Raw genomic sequence first — 9,708 nt, forward strand, 5'->3', positions numbered from 1 at the left:
CTCTTAGCATCCATTCAATACCTGTTATTACAGTAAGTTGTCGGATTGGTTTCTATCAGTATGAACAAGCCCAATATACTGTACAACTCTTAAAAGGTATTCATAGGGCTATAGACACTTGCCTGGCTTTGAAGCTAATGTGGGATCCTGTATAGCATGCTAACATTACTCCTGTGGTGTGCTAACATGCTAGCATTACTCACACAGAGTATGCTAGCATTACTTATGCAGAGTATGTTAACATTACATCTATACAGTATGCTAACATTACTCATGAAGAGTATGGTAGCATTAATCATGTACAGTATGCTAACATTACTGAAGTACGGTATGTTAACATTACTGATGTACAGTATGCTAGCCTTACTCAAGTACAGTATGCTAGCATTACTCAAGTGCAGTATGCTAGCATTACTGAAGTACGGTATGTTAGCATTACTCATGTACGTTATGTTAGCATTACTCTAGTACAGTATGCTAGCATTACTCAAGTGCAGTATGCTAGCATTACTCATGTACAGTATGTTAGCATTACTTATGCTGAAGGCATCACTGTCTTAGCATTCATTTTTTGCCGGGAATTTGAAGGCATCTATTCTGTATGTTAGGCATTAACAGAATAGATGATATCACTGACATCTGCAGATCAAAAGTGCATAAAATAATGTGCTAAAGAAACCGTGTTTGTGCTTGGCCTGCAAACAGAAGGCCGTGAGCGCTGTGCATGTTGAGTTTTAGCGTGTTGGCTAACAGGCTAGCTCAGCCGTTAAAGTGAAGCAGTGTTCACTGGCAGCTCCTCTGAGCAGTTTCTTAGGCTGTAGGGCGGGGCTGTAGGGTGTGGCTGTAGGGTGGGGCTGTAGGGTGTGGCTGTAGGGTGGGGCTGTAGGGCGGGGCTGTAGGGTGTGGCTGTAGGGCGGGGCTGTAGGGTGTGGCTGTAGGGCGAGGCTGTAGGGTGTGGCTGTAGGGCGGGGCTGTAGGGTGTGGCTGTAGGGCGGGGCTGTAGGGTGTGGCTGTGTTAATTCCTGCCTTGGGCTATGTGTCCTGAAACTGGCATTTCTGTGTAAGAAGAGGTATGTGGAAATGGCTAAATTCTCTGGGTTAAATCATCTCTCACAGAGTTTATATGAGTCCAATAAGGACCCCGTGTTCTCTTGTAGAGTTAACTGTTCTCAATCAGTGATGATTTTACTCCGAACCCATTTTGCTACAAGGTGGTGAGGGGGGGAGGGGGTGTCTGTGGTTCACACCCCCATGTTGTCAGTAGGTTGGCGGTTGAGGAAGTATTTTTATGCACTGACTAATGCAGCGCTACTCAACTCCATGTCCTGCGGACTCTAGTGCCTGCAGAGATTTGCTCCAACCATGCACTACACCACCAGATTTCACTAATTATTTTACCTCCTTGGTTCAGGAAGTGAGCTCACGTGTGAAATCTGGTGGTGTAGTATGTGGCTGGAGCGAATACCTGCAGACACTGCGGCCTGCTGGACCAGGAGAAGAGTTGAGCGACGCTGGGTCAGTGAATCACGGGGAGTTATTTTAATCCCATGTTGCGATCGGCCTTTCACTGTGTGGTAGACGCCGTCCTGCTCATGCAAACTATCGTTATGATATCAGCAATATCATATTTGATATTACACTGGGTAAATACATGCTCTGTTTGCCATTCACAGAGCCGGTTAGCCTGTCAGCTCAGCGGTGTCTGTGTTGTGGGTGTGTTGTCAGGTGCAGTGTGTCTTTTTAGTCACACTGCAGGACTGTTGACTGTGAAACTGTCGCACTCGTGCTGATGAGAGCCTCAGCTGCAAAAACAAACTGCGAAGCAATGGAAACACGGCGAGATGGCTCTCTAAATATTTATTCAATGATCCACTGGGAATTCACTTTGGAGATGCTTCCTGTAGCAAGTGATCTATGTGCACTGTGAAGCTGTAATTTTGCGAGGTCATTTTTTGGGTACCCCTGTCCTCTGTCCCCCCCCAACCCCCACCCCCACCCCCACCTCGCCAAGAGATACTCTCTAGAAATGCCGAAGTCAAAATTCTTTCCATGGTTTTTACATCCAGGGGTGTAAACAGACCCACAGTGATAAACACTTTTACTATTGGTCATTGGCGATGGGACGTGATTGGATAAGTGCTTGGGATGTGATTGGATAAATGCTTGCTCCTCCCTCGTCCCGTTTAAGGGCCCCGTGTGATTGGCTGGTCTGTAGACGTGAAGCAGAGAGGCCTGACTAACCTGCTGTATGCAAGCATGTCCTGGACAAGCAGCACACACACATGTCCAAAGATCTGTAGGACTGGTGTGTGTCTGCGGGTCTGTCTTACCACCAGTTACTATGGCTCACATATCTAAAACAGCACGCATGTACCAGTGCAGGGAAGCGGATGGGCTAGACTGCAGTGAACCCTGTTATATAGGGACACTGCTGTTATTAATGAGCCTAGCGGTGCATTGTGCTGTGTAAATGTCAGATTCTGAAAAGGCTTGGGTTAAATTAAATATTGAAGGGCAGAGATTGGTTTGGTAGGAAACTCCAGAGACGCACCTGGTCCAGGGGCAGAATTATAGCCTTCATACTTGGCTGCATATTTTTAAAATTCCATGAAAACTCCAAAGTATATGTTATGTATTTTGGTCATATTTAAAGCTGGTGTCATAAGATGATGGTTCTGCCATTTGAATTCAAATGAATCAAAATCGAAACAAAGCCAAAAAAAAAAAAAGTTAAAATACCTTTAACCTTTAAAAAAACAAAAAAAACCCAGTGTGACCTTTAAGTTAAAATATGGTGATGTTTAGTTTTAAGCACCAATGCTTGATTTGAGCTCTAGACTCCCAGAGTTCATATCTGAATGTGGAACAGTGATGTTCCTCTCAGTAACCTGTGCTTCTGATCCTCCCCTGAATCATATCATTGGACAACTAAAATCTGTTAGAAATTTTTTTTTAAATGTACACTGGGAAATCAGAAGCTTTCCCAAAACGTACACAGTAAAATATTCAGTGTTAAATCATATATAGGCTATCAGAATACATTTTACTCTGATAGAGTACATTTGGTATCCAATAAACTCTTTTAGTGAAATTAACATTGATTATTTTACAGTGTAAAACATATATTCAGCTTTAGCTTTAAATGTGTTAACTGATAAAAGGTGGTTTAACACCAACCTAGCCAGACTTCTGTTAGCATGGACTTTTGCTGAAGTGTTGATGCCCAATTTTACTGCGACTCTGATAGAAACAGGCACTGTGTCCGTAAACGAGCATCAAAAAATCAATGTTGGTCAACATTGTGACAACATTATGACAACATTATGACGACATTATGACAACTGCTTGCTCTTTGTTGCATTTGTGAGAAATTTATATTTACGATTCTCACGAAAGGCTCCACCAGGCTTTTGACTGCACTGAAAAAAGAAAAATTATTTTATTCATGTTCAAGTGAAACATTTAGTCATCCCAGAACACGTGGGACTCGCAGGAACCCCCTGACACCGCTCCCCTGACGCCACTGTGTCTGTGTGCAAGCGCAGTGAATTCCAGCAGTTTCAGCGCTGCGAGGTCATTTTGGTGCTAACGCGTGGGAAGCGTAGACGCTGATGTTTGGGTTTTAATAGAGTGACTCTTTGGTACATTTTCCTGCGTGTCAATTTTCAAAATGTCATTGATTTTGTCTGTGGGATTTACAATGTTATGGTTACCATGTAAGCTGTTATCCATTTGTGTGATGATATTTGATTTGTGGGAAAGCTAACATATAAAGATTTTAAGGCTAAACAGAGTTATGGCTGAATTTAGCCAGTCTGTGAAATATTTCTGGCAGTTTATTTATTGTTTCTGCAGTTTCTGTGTAAGGACCGTACCTGTGTTTCTTACAGGTAACCCCATTTTTAAATGTTTGTTCATGTGTTTTTTTTGGGAATGGCTTGTGTTCACACCACAAACGCAGTGTACAGTACTATGTGTGCCCATAGTTTGGAAATGAAAATATATTAACATATATTATGAATATATATATCTATGTAGATATATACACTTATGTATTCACAACTTTGTTTCTATGCATAAATCATAACTATTTTTGCACTGAGTGAAAAAACGCAGGATTTATTTTTCCATAAAGGTGCTATAATAAAGGAGGCCTTTATCCCACACAGTTCTGCATGATCTGTTCCATATATCTCCCAAATTATTTATCCCTCCTTTTCTTAAACACTCAAAGGTTTAAATACTGTAATTTTATAGTCCTTTACCCTCCTTATGACGTTTGAAATAAACAAGAAAAAACACAAAACATTTGTGTTGTTTGTGTGAGCATTTCTTATTGAATCATGAAACAAAAACTTAAATATTTGTGTAATGAGCCAGCCTGGTTCCAGCTCTACAGTGGGAAAGGGCTATAATGAGCCAGCCTGGTTCCAGCTCTACAGTGGGAAAGGGCTATAATGAGCCAGCCTGGTTCAGCTCTACAGTGGGAAAGGGCTATAATGAGCCAGCCTGGTCCAGCTCTACAGTGGGAAAGGGCTATAATGAGCCAGCCTGGTCCAGCTCTACAGTGGGAAATGGCTATAATGAGCCAGCCTGGTTCAACTCTGTGGTGGGAACGGTTATAAGAGCATGGAAACTGACAGTGAGGAAATGCAGTCATCGTAGCTCTCTGCACTTTGTCACTTTAGCGAAAAGGCCGAGCCGCTATTAATGTTGCACTACCAGTATCTTTCCAGTGACCTCACTCTCGCCTGCCTGGTTCAGTTATTCCAGTTCTGAAGATGAGATACACCCACAAAACATCCACACAGTCTGGGGACCACAGTCCATGTGTAGAGACTTCAGCATCCCACATCATAACAACAACAACAACAACAACAACAATAATAATAATAATAATAATAATAGTGGAGTTCATTTCAATAACATACAAATTTAAACATCTTGAAGGTCTGTTGACTCCTTATGTAAATGATCCCTTCTGTCAGGATCCAGACAGGGGAAAGAATGGCTTTATTAAAGCGCTCTGATAAAAACGAGCAGCTCTTTCGAGCAGCCGCCTGTGCTAAGTGTGTGCACACGCTTCCTCCAGCAGCCGCCTGTGCTCAGTGTGTGCACACGCTTCCTCCAGCAGCCGCCTGTGCTCGGTGTGTGCACACGCTTCCTCCAGCAGCCGCCTGTGCTCAGTGTGTGCACACGCTTCCTCCAGCAGCCGCCTGTGCTCGGTGTGTGCACACGCTTCCTCCAGCAGCCGGGTTATTTTCTGCAGATATCTCTGTGATTTAGGCGATGGGTTTCCAGGGTAAGCAGGTCACTGTGGTGGTGTGTATGCGGATCGGTGCGTGCGTGTGCTGTGTGTGTGTGTGTGTGTGTGTGTGTGTGTGTGTGTGTGTGCTGTAGCGTCTGTGTTTATGGCAGGATCGGTGGCTGGCTGTCTGAGCAGGAAGGGGGTGGGGGGGGTGGGGGGGTGTGAAGAAATGGAACCTAAAGTTTATTGCAGTCAGCTGTTAAAGTGAGTCACTGAAGAACATATAATCTGGGCGTGTTGTACACTGAGATAATTACCTCTTCCGTCATTATCGTCAGCCTAATTTAAGCGAAGGCAAGCCAAGGGAATGTCACCAACATTGAGCAGGGTTAGAAGCGACCATAGCACTACTCTTCAAATGCTAATGATTATACTCCGTATGTCTGTCTGTGTTTCTGCTGCTGCTGTATCGTTTGCAAACGCATTATTATTTTTATCATTTTCTTTTTCAGAAATCATGAGTGCCCAACAGCAAGACACAGTGCTGTACCAAAATCCAAAATGCCACCCGCCCCACCCCACTGAGAGGTGAATCACCTGCCCTGTCCCACAGAGTGCTGTAGAGGACGTAGCTGCAGGGGTGTCACCCTATGTTTACCCCCACCCGCTTAGGGGGTGTGTGTGTGCATGGGACTGGGGTGGGGGGGGTGTGTGTGTGCGTGGGACTGGGGCGGGGGGGGGGTGAGTGAGTGATATGACATCACGGGCAAGCAGGTCCAGTTGTCTGCATAGGAACAGGCCCAAAAATAGTTTTAGTGTTGTTTCCAATTACAAGTGATGAACAGCCTGCCTCATTAATATTCCCCCCCCCTCGCCCCCCCCCCCCCCCCCACTCTGTGCCCTGCAGCCCGTCTCCCTCAGAATAGCGCTGATCTTACCGGCCCTGCACGCACACCCTGCGCTCTGTTTTTGGACGTATTAGGAGAGGCAGCGTCTGACAACAGACCCAAGAGTGTCTCACACACCCCCACCTCCCCCCCTCACCCCCCTCTCACCCCCCCCACCCCTCACCCCTGTCTGTCCATCACACTCACGGCTCCATATGAAGCACCAGGCGTGAGACCTTGATGCCCCCCCCCCCACTCTCCCCCCGCCTCACTCCCCGCCCCCCCCCCCCCCCCAGTGAGCAGACCTAAATAATCCATACAGGATGTTTCAGCTCTGTGTTCTTAACCCTCACACGGGTTCCCAGTTTGGCAGAAAAGGGTTCGGTTTTTGTGGGCAGTGACGATGCCATGGGCTCTACAGCTACCCAGAATTCCTGGCTTTGCTCTCAGACTTACGCTTCTGCTTATTAATAATGTGATTTATGAGCCTAACAGCCACTCCTGTGCAGAACCCCTGCAGGCCTGTTATAGGGGCGTGTTCTCACCCCCCTGTGACTCACACAATCGCTCTGTCCATCCATTTGGGTTTTTTATAGCAATGTTCGCAAATAAATTGTCACACGAGCACTTCATGGACAATTTGGTGAGTACATTTCAGGCCATAGTTTCAGTACAATATGACTCAAATGGGGTGCAGATTTAGGGGGGACAGTTATTGAACAAGAGGCTAAAAGTGAAACCTTTGACTCTTGATCTAAAGATCTAAATAATTTCCTGTCTGGAAATTATTCCAAAGTGTCGGGATAAATGCCCTGAAGTTAAATGCACTAATGTTTTAAGTTTAGATCATTTTAGCTCAGTGAAACCAACCCTGTGATCGCTCACTGAAAGCCCTCTTTCTACGGTTGTGTCTCGTGCTACTTATTTATTTATTTATTTATTTATTTATTTATCCTTTCACTTTGCTGCCATCTTGGCCTTGCCCTGTCCTAAAATCGCTTTCCCCTCTCCGACTGTGTGGCCATCTGTGGGTTTGGTCATGCTGGGGTCCAGTAATTAGGGGGTGTGATATATTTAGGAGGTGTTGATATTTGCCTCTGAGATCATCAGGAGAGTGGGTCATTGGGGGTGTGGTCATCCAGGTGTGAGGTCATCAGTGGGTGTGGTCATCCAGGTGTGAGGTCATCAGTGGGTATGACTGTCCAGGTGTGAGGTCATCGGGGATGTTTGGTCATCCAGGTGTGAGGTCATCGGGGGTGTTTGGTCATCCAGGTGTGAGGTCATCAGTGGGTGTGGTTGTCCAGGTGTGAGGTCATCAGTGGGTGTGGCTGTCCAGGTGTGAGGTCATCAGTGGTCCTGTGTTATAACATTCTTTCTCCTCAGTCTCTTACCTCATATTCTGGAAAAAGAGAAGGCAGCCGTCTGCTGAACTGGCTGGATTAGAGAGTGGAGTTTAGAACAGGCCGCTATGTTTTCTCCTTTTTTCATGTGGGAATTCAATTTGAGACAAAATCGAAGGCCAGCTTGCAGTCAGCACGGGAGGCATCACAAGGTTCATCTTTTTATTATTTATTTTTGAAGCTATTTTTATCAACTGTTTTTCCTTTGTTGTCTGATTCTTTGGAAAGCCTGTCTCTGTGTTACACTGAACTCAATACATTTTGGATTATCATACTATTCATCTTTTTAGTTTTTGGGGGCAGATTTGGGGGAGATTTTTTTTGCCTATGAAACCAGCCGAAATGTACAAAAATGTGATTTTGTCAGAAACTGCATTCTGGGTCTCTACATGAATAAATAAAAGATCCTTTCTCTTTGTGTTGTTGGAGGGAATATGCTGTCCTTTATGAAGATCACAGGGGATTTTGTTGTGTGCTGTCAGGCCTTTCTTGTCGCATATGAATTATTCTTCATATTAATGTGCTGGAAAAGAAAGCAGCACACAGAGGTGATTACTTTGAGCTGGCAGGTGTGTATGTGGGAGTGTCAGGGACCAGAGGACCAGGTCCTTATAATGCAGGACTCATTCTTCACTCATTACACAACAGCCATGAGTGAAAGGACACCAAAAGGACACAGGGACAGGAAGCACTGTTCCATCTGACTTCCTGTTTCTTATTCAGGCTAGTGTAGTGACTGTGCACTGCTTTTACATAAGGAATTTGTAAGAAAGTGAGGGCTTTTTTTTCAATTCCAGCGATTTGTTGGACAGTGCGTCATTAGAATCAGGGAACAAAAACTAAACTAAAATAGTATCTGTGTCATGTGGCTCTTTGTATTAACAACTGTGCTGAAACCATGAAAGACTTCAGCATCTGACACACCTGAGCGCCCTCTGATGTGTTCTCCATCACGCTCCTCCGATGTGCCTTCATTAAATATACTCAGGAACCAGCTGGGATGCATTTGTATTCTACGCTTCAAAGCAGTGCGAGTGTATTAATAAGCTAAGGGGAAGTGCAATGATCCACTGCCTTAATCTTGAAGTGCTTCTTTTCTCCTTAAAGTCTTTTTTTTTTAAGGTGAAAAACCAAAAATAGCGAGAGCTTAAAAAGCAAGTGAATGTTTATTTAAAGACTGAAGGTACGACTGTATGACTGAATGTGTTATTTTGTCGAAACAATAGGATACTGTTACACAAATTCCTTACTCAACCTAACTACTTTACTCCTGGTAGGCTTTCAAACTTTCTGCTTATTAAAATTTCTTGATTGTGTTGCCATGGAAATGATTCCTGAATGTTGCACTTTAATATTGAGATGAATAACTTCATAAGGCCTTCACAAAGCATACATACATACACAATGTGTTTATTTATACGGTATAGCTATTCTATGAAACAGTTATAACATCAATTGTAGCACTTCAGATCAGCTGATGAAAAGTTCACACTGTTTCAAAAAGAAACTAAGCATGTAAGAACATGTGAAATCAGGAAGGACAGAAAACCTTGGGACAGCCACACACACACACACACATTCACGCACACACACCCACACACACACACACACACACACACACACCCACACACGCACACGCACACACACACACGCACACACACACAGACCCCCCCCCCCCACAGGTACCGGTGAGATGGGTGCGATTGTGGACGTGATGGATTTGTGGATGGATGTGATGGACTTGTGGATGGATGTGATGGATTTGTGGATGGATGTGATGGATTTGTGGCCTGGATGTGATGGATTTGTGGCCTGGATTAGCTGAGCAGGAGGTCAGGGCTTACATAACCTGGCGCTGCTCGGTCTACGGTTCGAATTCCAGCCAGTTAAAGGTGATGTGTGGACGTACGAGAGGTCAGACAGCGCCGGCTCTCTGGCCCCAGGGCTGTCTAGGATTTTTGACACCCCCCCCCTTCCCCCCCAGGGTAATATTATTATAATTATTATTTCAAGTTTCTGACCTGAAATGTGTGAGAGAGGATTTCTCCAGTCTGATCTCAGGTAACGGGGGGGGGGCAGCGGGGGGGGGGGAGCTTCTTTCAGCTGACATTTATGCAGAGATGTCACTCATCATGTGACCCCCCCACCCCACCTTCAGCCCCTTTACTTTATT

This window comes from Anguilla anguilla, chromosome 6 (genome assembly GCF_013347855.1).
Source record: "Anguilla anguilla isolate fAngAng1 chromosome 6, fAngAng1.pri, whole genome shotgun sequence".
NCBI classification, from domain to species: Eukaryota; Metazoa; Chordata; class Actinopteri; order Anguilliformes; family Anguillidae; genus Anguilla; species Anguilla anguilla.